Source organism: Artibeus jamaicensis, unplaced genomic scaffold (genome assembly GCF_021234435.1).
Source record: "Artibeus jamaicensis isolate MK-2021 breed Jamaican fruit bat unplaced genomic scaffold, CSHL_Jam_final contig_240, whole genome shotgun sequence".
In the NCBI taxonomy this organism is placed as follows: Eukaryota; Metazoa; Chordata; class Mammalia; order Chiroptera; family Phyllostomidae; genus Artibeus; species Artibeus jamaicensis.
In genome coordinates, this window is record NW_026521506.1 from 17,894,523 (window position 1) to 17,915,523 (window position 21,001).

Sequence of the window (21,001 nt, forward strand, 5' to 3'; positions counted from 1 at the left end):
CTTTTAGTCTGTGTTCACCTTTCAATCAGAGGAGAGTATCCTGGAGGCAGCATATGTATGTTTTTTTTCTTATCATTTCAGCTACACTATATCTTTTGGTTGGAGAATTTAAGCCATTTACATTTAAAGTGATTATTGATAGATACATATTTAGTGACATGTTTTGTTAGACTATTTTTCTCTATTGTTGTTTCCTCCTCCTCCTTCTTCTTCCTCTTCTTCTTCTTTTCCTCCTTCTTTTTCTTCCTCCCCTTATTCTTATTCTTCATCTTCTTTTAAAAAAGATTTTATTTATTTATCTTTAGAGAGGAAGGGAAGAAGGGAGGGAGAGAAATATCAATGTATGGTTGCTTCTCATGTGTCCCCTGCTGGGAACTGGCCTGCAACCCAGGCATGTGCCTTGACTGGGAATTGAACCGTGATACTCTGGTTTGCAGGCCCGAGCTCAATCCACTGAGCTACACCAGCCAGGCTTCATTTTCTTCTTAATCAAGACCTTTAACATTTGTTGCAGTACTGGTTTGGTGTTAACAAACTGTTTTAGCTTTTTCTTGTTTGGGAAGCTCCTTATTTCTCCTTCAATATTAAATGACAGCCTTGTCGGGTAAAGTAGCTGGTTGTAGGTCCTTGCTATTCATCACCTTTTCACACTATTGTCTTTTGTTTTGAAAAGGTTCTGTTGAGAAATCAGGTGACAGTCTAATTGGTGCTCCTTTGTATGTATATATCTGCTTTTCTCTTGAGGGTTTTAGTATTCTCTCCTTTCCTTTAAGTCTTGCCATTATAATTATGATGTGCCTTATTGTAAGCCTCTTTGGATCCAACATGTGTGGGACTCTCTGAGCTTCCTGAACTTGTGTGTCTTTTTCCTTCACCAGATTTGGGAAATTGTCAGTCATTATGTCTTCAAATAGGTTCTTGATCCCTTGCTCACTCTCTTTTTACTTCTGGTATTCCCATGATTTGGATGTTGTTATGTTTCATGTTTTCCAAAATGTTTCTTAAGCTCTCTCCATTTTTTAAATTCTTTTTTTTCTTTTTGCTGCTGTACCTGTGTGGGTTTTTTTTTTACCTTGTCTTCCAAATCAATGATTCAATCTACTGTTTATTCCTTTCACTGTATTATTTATTTCATATATTGCATCCTTCATTTCTGACTGGTCCTTTTTTATGGTTTCTATGTCTTTGATGATGTTGAGTATCCTTGTGATCATTACTCTAAACTCTCTATCTGATAAATTGCTTGCCCCCATTTCATTTAGTTTTTCTTCTGGAGAATTCTCTTATTCTTTCATTTTGGTTGTTTGTCTTTCCATTTTGGCTCTTTCTTTGTGTTTGTTTCTATGCATTAGGTTGGTCTGTAAAGACTCAGGTGTAGACCTTTGTCAGACACTGCTTTTATCTGACCCTGAGAAACCTGTTCAGAGTTATCAGTGATCCATAGCATGTGGTTCCCAGTGTTAGTTCTGTTCATGTGCAGAAAGAACCAGGATGTACATCAAGGCTGACTTTTACCAGCACCATGCCCAAGTGAGGCTCAGCTGAAGTCTCAGAGCTCTCAGAGATCTCTCTTAGTTGTTACAATTAATCAATGATATAGCCTCAAGCTGTACTCAACAACCTGGTTTAACACCCACAAAGTCGGGCAGAGTTATTTTTGCAGGTAGCACTATTGCTTCCCCTCAGGCTGATGCCACTTGAAGGGGAGTGCTCTGCCTGAGAAAGTCCTATGCAGTATGGGGGATGAGTTAGCACATGGATCCTGGTGGCTGTTCCTTCAGTTCTCTTTGAAGAGCCACCCAAACCAGAGTCTTCTAATGTGTCTCTAGTCCACTCTGCCTTCTCTGCCAGAGCCCAGGGTAAGTGGCAGCAAATGAAATGTTGTAGCTTGACTCGTTAAGAGGCTGTCTGTGTCTCTAGCTGTTTGTCCTGGTGGACAGAAACCCCACTGCTTTTCACAGCTGGATATTATCTGGGTTCCTCTCCTAACTCTCGTGCTATAGTCTGGGGAGCCCATCTTGGGGTTTAGATCCCACACTTCTCTAGGGGAACCCCCTGCCTTCTGAAATATCTCTTTGGAGAACTTCAGGTGCCACCCATGGGATCCCAGCCATCCCTTTTGCATCTTCTTTACAGTTCCTACCAGTCTCTTTTTGAAGAAGTGGTTTCCTGTGTCTGTCCTTGGTTTTAAGGCTTCTCTCTAGCTAGTGTTCCATTGGTTATTCAGGATGATTTCTCTACAATTTAGTTTTAATTCCATATTGGTCCTAGGCAGAGGTTAATGTAGCTTCCACTTACTTCTCTGTCATCTTGTGTCTGACCCACATTTAGTTCTTTAACCCATCTGGAATTTATTTTTTAGTATGATGTCAACATGAAATTAATTTTTTCTAATGTATGTTTAATTATCCCAATATCACTTAATGCATAGTCCATTGTTTCCTTTTTAATTTGAAGTGCCAGTTTTTTCACCTATTAAATATCCTGGCTTCTATTCTATCTCATTGATCTATTTATTCATTTTAATTACCATAGCCTATTTTAGCCTCAGGCCACATTTTAATACCTGAGAGAGCATTCTTTTTTGTCCCTGTTTTAAAAATAATTCTTCTGTATTTATAAAACCAGCTGTCAAATTTCCATAAAATATCCAGTAGAATAATGTTTGTGATTGCATTGGATTTATAGGTTAATTTAGGGGGAAATGGCATCTTTAAAATATGTTTTTCCAGCCTGGTTCATGTTGTATCTCTCCTTCGAGTTTTTTTTTTGTTGTTGCTTATTTATGGTCTTTATTTACATGTTATACTCTTCTTCATATAGGTCTTGCACATTTCTCATAACTTTTCTCATATATGGGTGAAAGCTGTCCTGCTTTGGACCAATGCTTTAGAGTGCTGCTCTGTCTCTCTTCCAGATGCTCTCCTTCCTATGGGGTAACAGTTTACTGTACTTTGGGGATATGCCCATCTGGTACCCTCCTTCACCAACTTTTATAGATCATGGCCCAGTTATTAGAATCCTGGAATTCTTTACCTAAACAGTCTCAACCCCTTTCTCAAGGTTTGCACAGGCTTTCCCCCCAGGTCTTTACTCCTGATCACGTTGGTTTTGTACACAATGTTAGGCCTGAGCAATGGCCAAGTGATAGCAATTTGAGTATAGATAGTACTTGGACATGTGGGCTGAGGTACATGAGGTTCTATTCAGTCAGGAGGTCCTTGCTATATTGCTATAATAGGACTAGGAACTGGGAAAAATTAGAGAAAGTCTGGAGGCTGGGGGCTAGCTCTCTCTATGAATTTATTTTCTGGCACAGAACTGTCAGAATTAAATTATACATATGGGTTGCTTCCATAATCCAGGGTCATTATGAAAATATTTATGAACTTTTGACTCTCTTAAAACTCAACTACAATTGGCTCTTTGTATCCACAATTCAACCAACCTTAGACTGAAAACAGAATTTTCAATCTATGGTTTTGAAACTGTGGCTGGGAAAGCAAAAATGCTGTTTTCCATCTGTGAATGGTTGAATGTGCAGATATAAAACCAAAGGATACAATGGGCCAACTATACTTATTGGAAAAAAATCATGTATAAGTAGACCTGTGAAGTTCAAACCTGTGTTGTTCAAGGGTCAACTGTTCTTGCCTACGTAACAGATCTGATATTTCAAATCCAGGTATACTGGGTCCAGAGCCTGTGTGCTTAACCACAATAGCATATTCTCATAGCTACTAAGGAATTTGAGGAAATCCATTTCAGAATCCTGAGGATATCACATCGAAAATGTAAGATTGCATTATTGTAATCAACACTTTCAAACTGTTATAAAGATATAAAAATTAAATGAATTCTTCTTTGTGATTGGAAGAACACTGTGTGTTTCTCTCTTTTGCTTTTCATTTCAGGTATTTTGGAAGCCATCAAGTAGGATGGCTTCTATTTTAGTCTATAGGAAAAGCCACTGAGCTCTCTGTGTCATGTGGCTTATACTACAAAGGCCTCGTTTTTTTCTGCATTCTTTCTGGAAAAGTCCCTCTCCTCAAATTTATATGTAGATGTGGGAGTAGCTGCTGTTGTCTAGAGCCAGAGGAATTGAGTTATATTTGAGTTTTGGATTGTTATGTCTGTGTATTAATATTATATGAAGAGAGGCAGTGGTCTCAGAGAGGTTTGAAAATTTGTGAGCCTCAGGTGGTACAGAAGGGCTGTGGGAGGGAAAGAGTTGTCAAAGGGATCAGGTCATAGAAATAATAAGCAAGTTAGGTCTTGCAGCTGCCCAGGGATTGACTTAATTGTAGGATTTAAGCAACTGCTACAGTTGAGATGAAAAAGATATTAGATCCTGGTTATTGGGCAGAGGAGGGTCTAGTTCAGAGAATTTCTGCAGGCATACTATAGGGAACACTGTTGACTTGGGATTCACAAAGTTTCTGGGAAAGGACTGTCAGCTTGAAGATGAGGATGGGTCTGAGCCCAGGACAGACACAGCTTCTGAGCATTCAAGCATTTATTCTGAGTATCAGAATAAACTATCTCAATCCTTTAGAGATGGGATAGTGTGTATGAACAATAGGCAAGTAATCTAGAGTCAACAGGTGGGCTGTAGAATATAAGGATAGTGAAACATAGATGGTCTGAAAAGGCCAATGAGCAGTTTTACACCAAGATTGAACTGAAGTAGATGAAAAGTAGTGAATGCCCTTAAACTGGTCTATTGTAGTGGACAGTGTGGGGCAGAAAAACTACTGGATAAATGAAAGCCAAGGGCTGGCCTTTAGAGACAAAGTGGTTCTCTGTCTTGTGGATGGTTGGCAATACAATATTACTCAGAGACTGGGGGCAAAGGTGGGGAGCTAACTGCCTTTGGAGGCTGTCCTGGAGTTAAGTTCTATCACATCTCTACCACATTTTAGGGTTTTGACTGCTCCATGTCTTATTTGAATGGCTGCCTCATGGGTGTTTGTCTTTCAGCTTGCTCCACATGTGCCTTTTTAATCCTGACAATTGACCTTTTAGTGAACCAGTTAGTTATGTCTGTTGAATTTTACTTTAACCTCATACTTCAGATCTATCTGGGTCTCCTTTATTGGTCCATTCTATTATCCAGCAACTTATTTCTGATAAAAATAAGACCTAATACTTGTGTTTTTTAAATACTTTTTACTGTGACCTTTCATTTAGTCCCACAGACAACCCGTAGCCTTGTGTATCAATCATGGTGCTGGCAGAAATAGATAGTATGCTCAGTTGGAATAATGTTGGAGAGTTCAATAATGGAATTATTTATACAGATGTGGCTACAATGTTAAAGAGAAACTAGCAAGTGATGTTGAAGCACTTTTAAGTGGTAGCCATCATCACACCTAGGCTTCCTAGGCCTCTAGGCGTGAGAGGCAAGAGGAGAGTTAGTAGTGTAACTGTTTGGAAAAATCCATTAGATGGGGGTAAAGGGACCCTTACCCTAGGCAAAAGGATGCAACCAACTCAGGATAAACTAGCAGGAAGGGAGCAGGAGTGAGAGGTGGGGAGGAGAAGTAAAAGCTCTGACCTCATTCTCTTGATGATCTCTGACCTCCTGTTGTTGCCTCCCATAGAATGAACCCAATTTCAAGTCAGAAATTGAGGAATCCCATTGATGCAGCACATATAAGTTAGCTTCTTGGGCACAAAACTGTAAAGAAGCAGGAAGAAAATAACTGGAGGGGCAAATTAAAGCTTATTTAGCTCCCCTAGGTCGGCCATATTTTATGAGTTCTACTTTACAATTTTATTTTTTTTTAATTTTATTTATTTATTTTTACAGAAAGGGGAAGGGAAGAAGCAAGAAAGGGAGAGAAACATCAGTGTGAGAAAGAAACATTGATTGGCTGTCTTCTACACCTGCCCTGACTGGGAATTTAACCTGTCACCCAGGCATGTGCCTTGACCAGGAATTGAACCAGAGGCCTTTTGATTTATGAGATGATGCCCAACCAACTGAGCCATGCTGGCCAAGGCATTAAATTTTATTTTTCAAAAACCTATCTGCTTTGAAATATAATTCACTGGCTATTATACCAGCAGTAATACTTTTATTCACAGTTCCAGTATAGAATTACAAAGCAAGAGTTTATTTGTGACTTAACTGGTAGCCAAACAATTAGTATGCATGGTACAGTTGGAAAATACTTTCCTAATGTTATGGTTGTCATCCATTGGTATTATTTCTTCCTTCAGGCTCACTTAATGATGTTGTGAAAAAATATTATATTTTCTGAATTTAATAAGTACTACATTCTGAGCTAGAACATATACCAACCCATTGTTGAAAAGTCATTTGCTTTTCTGTCCCCAAAATATTATTAAAGGCAATATTGGTCTTCTTTCAGCTAATTAGAAAGTCTAAGTAATTGAAGTATTCATTTCATTGACAAGATCTAGAAATTGATTTTATTTTATTTTAAATTTGTTTATTGTTGTTCAAGTACAATTTCCTGCCTTTTTAAAAGATTCAGAAAATCCTTTGGTGACATTGTTTGGAAGGATAGTGTAATAGACATAATCATTTATAATGAAAATAATCATGATGAAAATCATACTTCTTTAATATTGAAAGACAGCATGTACCAATATGTTTAGCAATCTGGTTTAGAGAATTCAAGTCTCTTCCTCAGATCCCACAGCCATTTTTCATAAACATAAGTTCCCTGTACACAAATTGTTATTTCGGATTTAAAAGGTGGCTTCAGCATATGCATCCTCTAGTCAGGACTCAATCTCATTTGCATGTGTTTTATATATAAATATTTATAGTAGTATCTTTCTTATAGAGATCATATTGCTGACCCACAGTCACTTGGGTGTGTTCTTAGAGATGTGTTCTCTGTAGCATGGTAGGTTTCTGCTATTCAACCCCACATACTCTCCCTTTGTTCCCCCTGTGATCAACGGGCACTACTGCTAACCTTGGCCCTAGTGATATGATGCCCTAACTGAGCTAACTGCTTGTTCTGGTATAATCTATCTCTGAAGAGTTTTCAAACAAGGTTTGGGGAAGGCCTCTTGCATTTCAAACAATGCAGGGAAGAAGATACAAAAATAGCTTCATGTCTCATTTGAAATATAAAGTTATGAGATGTGGTTTTGAATTTAGAAAAGAGGGCCACTGTGGACACTAGCCTAGGAAAAATAAATAAATAAATGCCGAATGTGCTCCAACCCCGCTCACTTGACTTTTTTGCTGGGATTTAGAGCTCAAATTCCAGGTAATAATTAATCATTACTTTGTTTTCCTTGCTTTGGCTTGCCTCCAGATATCTCTCAGGGATCTTATAGAAAGAAAGTGTAGCTAGGCCAGGATTTATGTAGTTCACTGGGCCCTCTGTTTGCTTTGTTAATAGTATCTTAGTGTTAACACAACACTCTCCAATAAGAACCTATATTAAAGTTGTAGACTAAAGACAGCAAAACTGACTTAGTTTGAGGTCCTTCCTTGTTACTGGTATTGTAACTTTGTCCCTTACTAATTTTCTCCTTTAATTTTTAAGGATCATGTGGTTCCAGATTCCCTGGATTTCAGACTTCCAATCTTCCTCTCCTTTGGGTATCTTCATCCTGCTGATTTGTGTCAATATCCTCCAATTCTACCCCTTGCCTGATACTGACTTTTAGTCTTTTCATCCCCTGACTTTGACTTTTCTACTTACATGTGACCTACAGCCTTATTATTATTTTCAGTATCTGAATTCGCCATGATTCTGAATTATGTAGCAGCTTCCAAATCTATGACTTTGCTTAGCCTGTGACCCTGTGGCCAAGATCAGTAATCAATCCATCCCTGTATCTTCTACCCTGTATTTTATGTCTTTTCCCATCTCCTCTGGTCCTTGCTCATTATCCCATGTCCAAAATTGTTAGAACATCCTCAGAGATAGATTATACTGGATCAAGTAATTATTAGTGTCTCAGTTGGGCTTATGCTTATTTTTCTCCCTAAGACCTTATACATTAGAAAACCAGATATAATTGTGCCCAGGAATCCGATCAATCATAATCATCACTGTTCCTCTTTAGAAAGGAATGGGATAATGATAGGTGACAGGAAAAGATGTTGGCGTTTAATGCATTTCTTTAGAGGTTGATAGTTCACATGGCATAATGATGGACAAAAATGGGATGCAGCCACAGATTTGAGTCCTCCCCCACATACTGGCTGTGTGACTTAGGAAAAGTCACTTTAAACAAATTCTCAGAGTTTCAGTTTACCTGTCTATAACATGGGGCATAATACTGCCATCTATTTCAGAATGATGCTGTGAATACCAAATGAGATTATACATTTACATAAATGTACATAAAATATATACACACATATACATATGTGTGTTTGTAAACACTAACATAACACAACAGGCTTATTCAGAGAATTTCTCTTTGACAAGCCAAAGAAGAAATAAGATTAAGAAATGAGTTATTTCATTTTGTAAAACTCAAACTTTGGGATAAAACATGATACTGAAGGAAATGTTCGGCTCTGTCCAAGACTGAGTAAAAGGGGTCAGATTTACTGCCTGGCCTGAAACAACTTTAAAACCACACAAAATATATAAAACCAAGGATGGTTTTCAAGACACTGTATATCAGACAATGAAGAACACTGATCTCTGTGTCACTGGAAACAAATTAAATGAGCCCTACAATTGTCCCAGCTTACTGCTGAAGAGAATTTTCAAGCTGTTACATAGACACTAGGTGGGAAGGACAGTGTCTAGCCTTACACAGGGCTTGAATAGTTCCTATTTCTACCAGCCAGAAGGAAAAACTTCATAATTCATGGGGCATTTGGTAGAGTACTCAGAAGGATTTTACCTTACTGTTTGGGCAAAATTAACCTTATATTAAACACTGTTCTGGTGCTTCCTAACAAGTATTAAAACCAAGATCTGAAAGGACAAACTTTCCCCAACCAATTTAACTGCATCCCAGAATAAATCTCAATAATATTTATAAGAAAACAAAAAAAAAACATCTAGAATTCAAAAGTTAAAATTCACAATGTTTCTAATCCAAACAAAATTAACAGGTAACTGATGGATAAATGAAATGTGGTCTACCCATACAATTGAATATTATTTGTCAATAAAAAGAAGTAAAATACAAATACATACTGTAATGTGGATGAATCTTGAAACATTATGTTAAGTGAAAGAATCTAGTCACAAAGGCCCACACACTTTGTGATTCCATTTATATGAACTATAAAGGATAGGCAAATATACAGAAATAAAAAGTAGACTAATGTTTGCCTTGGACTGGGGGCAGTGGTTGTAGGACATTCAAGGGGTGTAATGGCTAAGGAGTACATGATTTCTTTTGGGGGTGATAAAAATGTTCTAAAATTGATTGTGGTGATACATAAATGTAAATATACTAAAATGTTGAATTTTATATTTTAAATGGGTGAAGTTTATGGTATATAATAAAGGCATTAAAATGAATAGATGTGCAAAAAAGTAGCAAAATATGACATAAAGTGAGGATTAAAAAATCAATTGAAATTAAACAAGAAATGACACAGATACTAAAATTAGTAAACAAAGACATTAAAATAGTTACTATAATCACATTTCATATATTTAAGAAGCTTGAGGACTTCCGCCAAGATGGAGGCATAGGTGGATGTGCCGTGCCTTCTCACACAACCAAGATTAGAGAAACTAAATATTAGCAACAGAAAACACAGCCAGAACACGGAAAATTGAACTTTTCGGAAGTCCGTTAACAACAAATTCTTCAGCCTGCCCAGTAAGGGGCGAAACCAGCTGCTGGCGGAGTGGGGTTGCACAGGAAAACTCGGTCAGATGGGCTCAGGTGCGGAATCCAGGCGCAGGGTCAGACCTAGTGAGCGACCCAGCGAGCGACCAGGCCAGAGACCGCGGAGGAGACAGCCGGGCCCGGGGCTGCGTGTTGACTGAGGTCGCGCATTTGTGCGCGGGTGGACAGGCGAGGAAGTGGGCGGTTGGACCGGGCCAGCAGGTCCCCACGGCAAGCGGCAGTGGAGGGCGCCGCCATTTCCCTGCTCTGACCCCACCTCCACATACAGCGTCATAACCCAGCGACTCTGAGTGGCCCGGCCCAGGTGAACCACCTAAGGCACAGCTCCTCCCACCCAGCTGTGAGAAGGGGCAGAGGGGGTCGCCATTTCCCCGCTCTGGCCACGCCCCCACATACAGCATCACAACCCAGCGACCTGGGAATCCAAGGCGCCGCTTCTCACACTTAAAGGGCCCGAACAGACCAAGAATGGCGCAGGAGGATCTCAGAGCCCCAGAGCCAATAAATCTAAGCGATGAAGAAATAGCAAAACTCACAGATACACAGTTTAAAACATTGGTGATCAGGATCCTCACAGAACTGGTTGATTATACCGACAAATTAGACAAATATATGAAGGCGAAACTAATTGAAATGAATGGAATTGCACAGGACACCAATAGCAATGAAAAGGAAACTGGGACTCAAATCAATGGAGTGGACCAGAAGAAAGCAAATAATGGCCAAACAGAAAAGAGTCAAGAAGCAAGAATTCAAAGAAATGAGGAGAGTCTTAGGAACCTCCAGGACATCTTTAAACGCTCCAACATCCAAATTATAGGGGTACCAGAAGGGGGAAAGGCACAGCCACCAGGGGAAAACTTATTTGAACAAATAATAAAGGAGAATTTCCCCCAATCTGGCAAAGGAAATAGACTTCCAGGAAATCCAGGAAGCTCAGAGAGTCCCAAAGAAGTTGGACCCAAGAAGGAACACACCAAAGCACATCATCATTACATTAGCCAAGATGAAAATGAAGGAGAGAATCCTAGAAGCAGCAAGAGCTAAGGGGACAGTCACCTACAAAGGAGTCCCCATCAGACTGTCAGCGGATTTCTCAAAAGAGACCTTACAGGCAAGAAGGGGCTGGAAAGAGGTATTCCAAGTCATGAAATCCAAAGACCTACAACCAAGATTGCTCTATCCAGCAAAACTTTCATTTAGAATGGAAGGACAGATAAAGTGCTTCTCAGATAAGATCAAATTCAAAGAGTTCATCATCACCAAGCCCTTATTATATGAAATGTTAAAGGGACTTATCTAAGAAAAAGAAGTTAAAGAAACATGAACAGTGAAAGGACAACAAACTCACAGTTATTAACAACCACACCTAAAATGAAAGCAAACTAAAAGGACAGCTAGATCAGGAGTGGAAACATAGAAATGAAGATCTCAAGGAGGGTTAGCAACAGGGGGAGTGGGAGGAGGAGAAGGGGGGAGAAGGTACAGAAAATAAGTAGCATAGACAGTAGATAGAAAATAGATGGGGGGGCAAGAATAGCATGGGAAATATAGAATCTAAAGGACTTGAGACACATGGTCATAAACTAAAGGGGGGGTAATGGTGGGGATGAGGGGTAGGGTGGAGGGGAATAAAGGTGGAATAGAACAACTGTAACAGCATAATCAATAAAAAATTTTAAAAAAAAGAAGCTTGAGCATATTAAGTGGAAACATGGAAGATACAAAGAAGATGAAAATCAAACTTCTAGAGAAGATAAAATGTGTAAAATAAGACATTCACTGGATGGGATTAAGAGTGGATCAGGCACTGCAGAAAAAAAGATTCATGAACTTCAAAACAAAACAAACTACTCAAAATGAAACACAGAAAAAAAAGACTGAAAAATATTGACCATAGCATCAGTGAGCTGATAGGTAACATCAAGTTTCTAAGATATACAAAAGTTAAGTCTCAAAATGGGGTAGGAAAAAAAATTCTGAGGAAATAATGCCTGAAAATTGTTCAAATTAAATAAAAAATAAAAACCCACAACAATGAAAAGCTCAATAAATCCCAAGCTTAAGCTAAAAAACATGAAGAAAACTACCCCGAGATATAACATAACCAAATTTCACAAACCCAGTGATTAAGGGACAATAAAAAAAAGCCAGAGAAAAACATGATACTTTATGTACATACAAAGATATGGATGACAGCACATTAATAATTAAAAATAATGCTAAGAATTCGGTTTATTTCTGGGCTCTCTATTCTGTTCCATTGGTCTGTGTGTCTGTTCTTATGCCAGTACCATACCGTTTTAAATACAGTGGCCTTGTAGTATAGTTTGATACTAGGTATTGTGATCCCTCCTGCTTTGCTCTTCTTTCTCAAAATTGCTACAATTCATAGCAGCACAGTTCACAATACCAAGTACTGGAAGCAACTTAAGTGTCTATCAGTAAAGGATCAAAAAAACTATGGTACAGTTACACAATGGAATACTATGCAGCAGAAGGAAAGAAGGATCTTCTATCCTTCACAACAGCATGGATGGATTGGAGAGCATGATCCTAAGTAAAATAAGCCAGGCAGTGAAAGACAAATACCATATGATCTCACCTATAAGTGGAACATAATCAACAAAACAAACAAACAAGCAAAATATAACCAGAGACATTGAAATAAAGAACAAACTGACAGTAACCAGAGGGGAGGGGGAAATGGGGTAGTGTGGGAAAGAAGGTGAAAGGTCATCAGGGAACATGTATAAAGGACACATGGACAAAGCTAATGGGCAGGTAGGATTGAGTGTGAGAGGTGGAGGTGGTTGGGGCAGGGGAGAGTGGTAGGGGGAAATGGGGATACCTGTAGTTAAACAATAATAATAAAAAAGACTGGGACTTCTTGCCAACATGTAGGCATAGTTAGATACTCTTTGCCTCCTCACACAACCAAAAGAAGAACAACAAATTAAAAAAACAAACAAAACGGAATTGTCAGAAAATTGATCTGACAACCAAGGAGTTAAAGAAGAAACATTCATCAAGACCAGTAGGAGGGATAGAGATGGACAGCCAGGGTGGAATGGAAACATGTCAAAGTGGCAGCTGGAGGACCTGAGCAAGGTGGCATCTGGTGGAGTGGGCAGCCCCACATTTGCATGTGGATAAACCAGGACGAACAGCTGGGGACTGGGACAGACCATGCAACACAGGGTTCCAGAGTGAAGAAATAGTCTCAAACCTTCTGACTGAAAAAACCTGTGGGGGTTGTGGCAGTGGAAGAAATCCCCAGCCTCACAGGAGAGTTCATTAGAAAAACCCACAGGGTCCTAGAGTGTACACAAATCCACCCACCTGGGAATCAGCACCAGAAGGGCCCAATTTCCCTGCGGGTAGTGGAGGAAGTGACTGATAACTAGGTGAGAACCCATCAAGCCCCATTGTTTTCTCTCAGACCCCTCCCCCACTATGGCATCACAACACAGCTCTGTAGGTTGCCCCATCCTGGTGAGTACATTAGGCTCCACCCCTTACAAGACAAAAAATATGGCCCAAATAAAAGAACAGATCAAAACTCCAAAAATAGAACAAAGTGCCGAAAGCATAGCCAACCTATCAGATGCAGAGTTCAAAACCTTGGTAGTAAGGATGCTCACAGAAATGGTTGAGTATGGTCACAAAATAGAGAATAAAGTGAACAGTGCAAAGTGAAATAGAGAAAAATATACAGAGAATCAACAGTGAAGAGAAATGGACTTGTAAGAATTCTCCATATGTTTTGGATATTAATCCCTTATTAGATATATTATTGGCAAATGTTCTTCCACTAACAAGGTTGCCTTATGTTTCATTTTTTTTTCAAATTTTTAGTTGCTTTGGGCCAGAAGGTATATTTGATCGTCGTTATTTTATCACTGCTAAGAGTGTAAATGATCCTATTCTCTTGAACCTGTCACCCCATAAAAACTGCATTTTCAGGGTTACCAATTACTCCACATTGCCAAATCTAATAATCATTGTCAGTCTTCATCTAACTTGACCAAGCAGCAATATTTGAGTCAGCTGATCACTCCTTCCTCAGGCATTTTCTTCTCACTGCTTTCAATATTCTATATTCTTTTGATTTTCCTCCTTACTCACCCTTCCTATTTCAGTGGCCACTTCTTTTTGATTTCCTATGCTTGACTCTTCTCATTTCCCCAACTTCTTAATATGGTACTCTATAATTTACTTATATACTTACCAAATCCTCAAAATAATCCTGTAAACTAAGTGCTATCCCATCTATTTTATTTTTAAAATATATTTCATTGATTACACTATTACAGTTATCTCATTTTTTTCTCACATTTATTCCCCTCCATGCTGTACCTGCCTCCCACCGGAATTCCCCCACTTTAGTTCACGTCCATGGGTTGTAAATATTAGGTTTTTTGGCTTCTCCATTTTCCATACTATTCTTAACCTCCCCCTGTCTACTTTGTACCTGCCATTTATGCCTTTTATTACCTGAACTTTTTCTCCCATTCTCCCCCTCCCCCTCTCCACTGATAACCCTCATGTGATCTCCATTTCTGTGAATCTGTTCCTGTTCTAGTCGTTTGCTTAGTTCATTTTTTGTTTTTGTTTTTTATTTATTTTTTAGGTTTGGTTGTTGATAGATGTGAGTTTTTTGTCATTTTACTGTTCATAGTTTTGATATTCTTTTTCTTAGGTAAGTCCCTTTAATATTTTATATAGTAAGGGCTCAGTGATGATGAACTCCTAAATTTAACTTGACTTTATCTGGGAAGTGCTTTATCTGCCTTTCCATTCTAAATGGTAGCTTTGCTGTATAGCATGATCTCGGATGTAGGTCCTTGCCTTTTCTGACTTTGAATACTTCTTTCCAGCCCCTTTTGCCTGCAAAGTTTCTTTTTGAGAAATCAGCTGATAGTCTAATGGGAACTCCTTTACAGGTAACTGTCTCCCTTTCTCTTGCTGCTTTTAAGATTCTGTCCTTATCTTAATCTTGAGTAATATAATTATGATGTGCCTTGGTGTGTTCCTCTTTAGGTCCAACTTCTTTGGGACTCTCTGAGCTTCCTGGACTTCCTGGAAGTCTATTTCCATTGCCAGATTGGAGAAGTTCTCCTTTATTATTTTTTCAAATCAGTTTTCAATTTCTTGCTCTTCCTCTTTTCCTTCTGGCATTGCTATGATTTGGATGTTGGAATATTTAAAGTTGCTTGGGGCTTCCTAATCCTTTCCTCATTTTTTTTGAATTCTTGTTTCTTCATTCTCTTCTGGTTCAATGATTATTTCTTCCTTCTGCACCAAGCCATTGATTTGAGTCCAGGTTTCCCCTATCACTATTAGTTCCCTGTACATTTTCCTCTATTTTGCTTTGTATAGCCTTAATTTTTGCTCTATTTTGCAACCATAGTCAACCATTTCTGTGAGCATTCTGATTAGCAGTGTTTTTTAAAACAATTTTTATTGTTGATCAAGCACATTTTTCTGCCTTTTCCCCCCACCCTTCCCCACTACCCCAGCCCTCCCCATCTTTGTCCCCCAACTCCACCCCCTCGTTATCATCCATATGTCCTTTATAATTGCTTCTGCAAACCCCTTGCCACTTTCCCCCTTTATCCCATTCCCTCTTCCCTCTTGTCACTGTCAGCCTGCTCTCAACTTCAATGTCTTTGGTTATATTTTGCTTGATTATTCACTTTGTTAATTAGGTTCCTGTTAAAGGTGAAATTATATGGTACTTGTCTTTCCCTGCCTGATTTATTACACTTAGCATAATGCTCTCCAGTTCAATCCATGCTGTTGCAAAGGGTAGGAGCTCCTTCTTTCTTTCTGCTACATAGAATTCCATTGTGTAAATGTACCTTATATTTTTGATTCATTCATTTACTGATGGGCGCCTAGGTTGCTTCCGACACTTGGCTATTGTAAATTGGGCTGCTATGAACATTGGGGTGTATAGGTCCTGTTGGATTGGTGTTTCAGGGTTCTTAAGATATAATCCTAGCAGTGGAATTGCTGGGTCAAAAGGCAGTTCCATTTTTAGTTTTCTTAGGAAATTCTGTACTGTTTTCCATTAGTAGTTGCACCAGTCTACAATCACACCAACAGTTCACTACACTGGTGAAAATACTGATAATCAGTTCTCTTGATTTCCAGTGTTTTGAACTCTATACCCGATAGGTTGGTTATCTCTTCATCTCTTAGTTGTATTTTTTTCTGGATATTTCATCTGTTCTTTCATTTGGGCCATATTTATTTGTCTTTGTGCACCTGTTACATAGTAAGGGGTGGAGCCTTAGTTATTCACCAGGGAGGGGCAACCCACTGAGCTGAATTGTGGCACTCTATGTAAGGAAGGGGTCAGAGAGTTAACAGTGGTGCTTACTTGACTCTCTGCCAGCTTTCAGTCACTTCCGCCACTACTCACAAGCAAATTGGGCCCTTTTGGTGTTGATTCCCAGGTGGGTGGTTTTGTGTACACTCTAGGACCCTGTGGGTCTCTCCAACAAACTCTCCTGTGAGGCTTGGAGTTTCTTCAACTGCCCCAACCCCTACAGGTTTTTTCAGTCAGAGGGTTTGAGACTTTATTTCCTCATGCTGGAAGCCTGGGTTACATGGTCTGTATTGGACCCCAGTTGTTCCTCCTGGTTTATCCACACACAAATGTGGGACTGCCCACTCCACCAGATGCCGCCTTGCTTGCGTCCTCCAGCCACCACCTTGCTGTGCTTCCTGTACACCCCAGCTGCCAGCCTCTACCCCTCTTGCTGGTCTGGATGAATGTTTCTTCTTTAACTTCTTGGTTGTCAGACTTCCATACAGTTCAATTGTATGGCAATTCTCATTTTTTTTGTTGTTGCTTTTAAATTTGTTGTCGTTCTTTTGGTTGTGTGAGGAGGCAAAGCATATCTAGGTATGCCTCCATCTCGGACAGAAGTCTGCTATCCTTTTATTTTTATGGCTGAGAAATATCTTTTGTTCAGAGGAATTTATTTTCCGGCTTTATACAGCCAGTAATTGGCAGGGTAGATAGTCAAACCTAGGCTTTCTTGAGTCTGAAGCCTGTGCTAACCACCACACTAGGTAGGATAATAGACTTATCTTCCAGGAAGATATAAAAACTTAGTCTTTGTAAGTATACATGCACATCTCTGTGAGAGTGAATAAATAAATAGCTTTTGGATGTGGAAGTGGTATAGAAATAGCCTAGGTTTGTATATAGAATGCATCTTACTCTATTTTAGATGAAAACAAATATATAGCCCTTTCTGCTGCCATAGATTCAGAAGGTGGCATTTAAAGAAAATAAAATTAGGGTTGGGAGCATTGGTTAAGAAAACAATCATCAGAATCATAGACAGAGGGAAGATGGCACAGGAATGAATGGAACTCACACTGACTGCCCTGAAGGGCCAATCTGGAATTACAACTCAATTGTGGAGAACCCACCCAGAACAGATAATTGAGCAATATATATAGAGAGAAGCCTTATAACCTTGGACAGACAGAAGAATCAGCTTCGGTACAATCTGTCTAGTAAGGAGTGTCTGTTCTTTTGTTTAGGCCTTTTTTTTTTGTCTCGATGTCCCTGTGATGGGTGGAGCCTTAGGTGTTCACCAGTGGGGCAACCCAGTTGCTGGGTTGTGACACTGTATGTGGGGCAGGGTTTAGAGATGGAACAGTGGTGCTTGCTCCACTCTCTGTTGCATTTCAATCACTTTCCCTGCTTCCCTCAAGCAAATTGGGCCCTTCTGGTGCTGATTCCCATGCAAGTGGGTTTGTCTATGTTCTAGGACCCTGTGGGTCTCTCCAAGAAACTCTCCTGTGAGGTTAGGAGTTTCTCCCAGCACGTCAACCCCCCACAGGTGTTTTCTTTCAGTGGATTGAGACTTTATTTTCCTGTTCTGGGACCCTGGGTTGGGAGGTCTGTCTTGTTCCTCAGTTTCACCTGGTTTATCTGCACGTGAATGTGGGTCTCCCTGGCCTTCCAGCCTCCTTGCATGCTGCACCCCACTCCACAATCTACCGCCTCACTGGGTCCACCAGCTGCTGACTTGCACACACAGGCTCCACCAGCCACCACCTTGAGTGTCTGGGGTCTGCCAACTGCTGTTGTGCACATTTAGGTCTGCCAGCCACTGCCTTGCTGTAAGTCATCTCCTCCCTGGCTGCCTAACTCTGCCCCTCCTACTGGTCTAGATGAATGTGTCTTCTTTAACTCCTTGGTTGTTGGACTTCCATACATTTCAATTTTCTGTCAGTACTGGTTGTTTTTTGATTTTTAGATTGTTGTCCTTATTTTCATTTGTGAGGAGGCACAGTGTGTCTACCTATGCCTCCATCTTGGCCAGAAGTCCCAACTTTATTTTCAAGCGTCATTTCACATCCTTTTGCTCTGCTATTAAAATACTTGCATTTTCTCTGCACCTTTAAGAGTCTTTGCTAGTTGGTTGTGGGTATGGTAGTTGTTGTTGCATTGTTTTTTTCAGTTTTATCTGTAGAGCTTCACTGATTCTGTATTTCAAATATCAAATATTACAGGTCCCTCACTTACACTCGTTTTCTTCTCAAATTTTAATTTTGCCATTTTATCCTGTTTTTTCTTTTTCTTTTTTTGTCTTTCTTCTATTTCTGTTTCACCCTGCCCTTTTGGTTTTTTTTATTCTCCTTTTTTTCCCCTCACATACACAATTTTAATTTCTCTGTCCCTTAGCCTGCTTTTTGTCCCTCACTCTTAGTATTCCCTCTCCCTTATCATTTCAAAATCTCTTCCCATCCCTCTAAACATCTCATAGACTTTTCTTTGTTTCCTTTTTCCCACTTACTCCGATACCACCTATATTAATTTCAGCTTATTTGTTGTTGATAGTACTGTGATAGATCTTTCTCTTCAATTAGGCTCCAATATTTTATTAATTATCTATTTTTCCTTCTTTTTCTTTCTCCCACTTGATTTTATTTTATATTATTTTAATTTCTTTTTAAACCTAATAGTATAAGCTTAGTTTCTCATATTCCATTCCATATTCTTCATTCCCTTTTTTATTCACGAGGTAAATTTTACTTTCTCTTTTTACATTACTCCAACTACCAACACTTCTTAGTGCTTCTTGCTCTACCCTCTCAAAATCATTTTTCTCTCAGTAGGTGATCTCATATCTGCTCTCCCTTCATACAATAGTCTTAATCTTGTTCTCTTATTAATACTGGTTCATTTGCTATTGATAGTGGGATTGTAGAGGGAATTATATTTGCAGGTGTCAGTTTATTTCCTGGATTTTGTAGTTTTGTTCTGGCAGCACCTGCAGAACAGCACACAAGATGTGGTGGTCAGAGTGACCTTCAGTCAACCGGTGGCAAGGAATCACCCACCAAAGAATTACTCAACAATCAAAACCCAATTACATCCAGAGAACTAGAATAAAGGCCTAAAGGGCATCCCAAGAGCATCAAGTTCAGGTGATCAAGGAGACTGCACCACTGAATCTCACAGGCCTCCTACCTTACAAGTTCATACCACAAAGTCAAAAAGACAAAACAGATCAATTTAAGAAGCAGAAGCAAACAAGAGAGTCCCACAAATAATGGGAAGATAAAAAAACAACCCCTAGTCAAAAGGAAAGGAGGAGTTCTCAGAAACAATGCTAAATGAAATAGAGGCAAGTCAACTATCACATATTGAGGTCAAAACAATGATTGTAAAGAAGGTCAATGAGCTCAGTACAAATTACCAAAAACTACAGAGAAACTTTGAGGAACTTATTGCAAACTATATCAGCATAAAGAAGAATATAGAAACAATCAAAAACGGCCAAGAGGAATGAAGAATACAATTTCTGAATTCAAGAACACAATAGAAGGAATCAAAAGCAGGCTCAATGAAACAGAGTATAGAATCAGTGAGCTGGAGGCAAAGTAGAAAAAAACTCCCAGAAAGAGGAAGAAAAGAAAAAAAGACTCAAAAAGAATGAAGAGTGTTTAAGGGAAATGCAGGATGAAAGGAAATGGAATAATATCCATATATAAAGATACCAGGAGACAAAGTGGAGCAAGGAATAGAAAACCTGTTTGAAAAAGTAGTGATGAAAAACTTCCCTAATTTGATGGCATAAAAAGTTACACAAGCCCAGGAAGTAGAGAGGGTCCCAATCAAGAGGAATCTAAACAGACACAGTGCGAGACATATCATAACTAAAATGGCAAAATTTAAAGGCAAATAGAGAATATTAAAGGCATCAAGGGAGAAACAGGAAGTAACATACAAGGGAGCTACAATAAGGGTAGTATCTAACTTTTCATCAGAAACACTATAAACCAGAAGAGAATGGCAAGAAATATTCCAAGTAATGAAAAGGACTGCAACTGAGACCACTGTACCCACCAAAGTTCTCCATTAAAATGGAAAGCAAAATATGGAGTTACCCAGACAAAAGAATGCTGAAAGAATACACCTGCACCAAATCAGCATTACAAGATATGCTAAAGGACTGCTTTAAAAATAGGAAGAAAAACACTAAGAGAGAAAGGAACAAAGGTACAAAGGGAGTAAAATGGCAATGAGTACCTATCAATAATAACAAATGTAAATGAATTAAATGCTCCAATAAAAAGACATAGGGTACATGAATGGATAAGAAAACCTGACCCACATATTTGCTGTCTGTAAGAGACCCACTCCAGAATAAAAAGTTCACAGACTAAAAGTGAAGGGTTGGATAAAATTTTCCAAGCAAACAGCCAGGAAAAAAAAAAAAGCTGGGGTAGCAATACTTATATCAGACAAAATAGTCTTCAATAAAGGGCCATAAAAAGAGACTCAGAAGATCACTTCATAATACTCAAGGGAAGAATCCACCAAGAAGACATAAACATTATAAATATATATTCACTCAACATAGGAGCATGCAAATAAATAAGGAAAATCTTGGAGGACTTCAAGAAAGATATTGACAGCAGCACAATTATAGTAGGGGATTTCAATATCCCACTGTCAATAATGGATGCATCTTCCAAACAAAATATCAACAAGGATACTGCAGTATTGAACAATGCCCTAGATCAACCATTTGATATATAAAACATGGACTTAACTGATATATAAAGAACCTTTCATTCCAAAGAAGCAAAATACACATTCTTTTCAAATACACATGGAACATTTTCAGAGATAGATTAC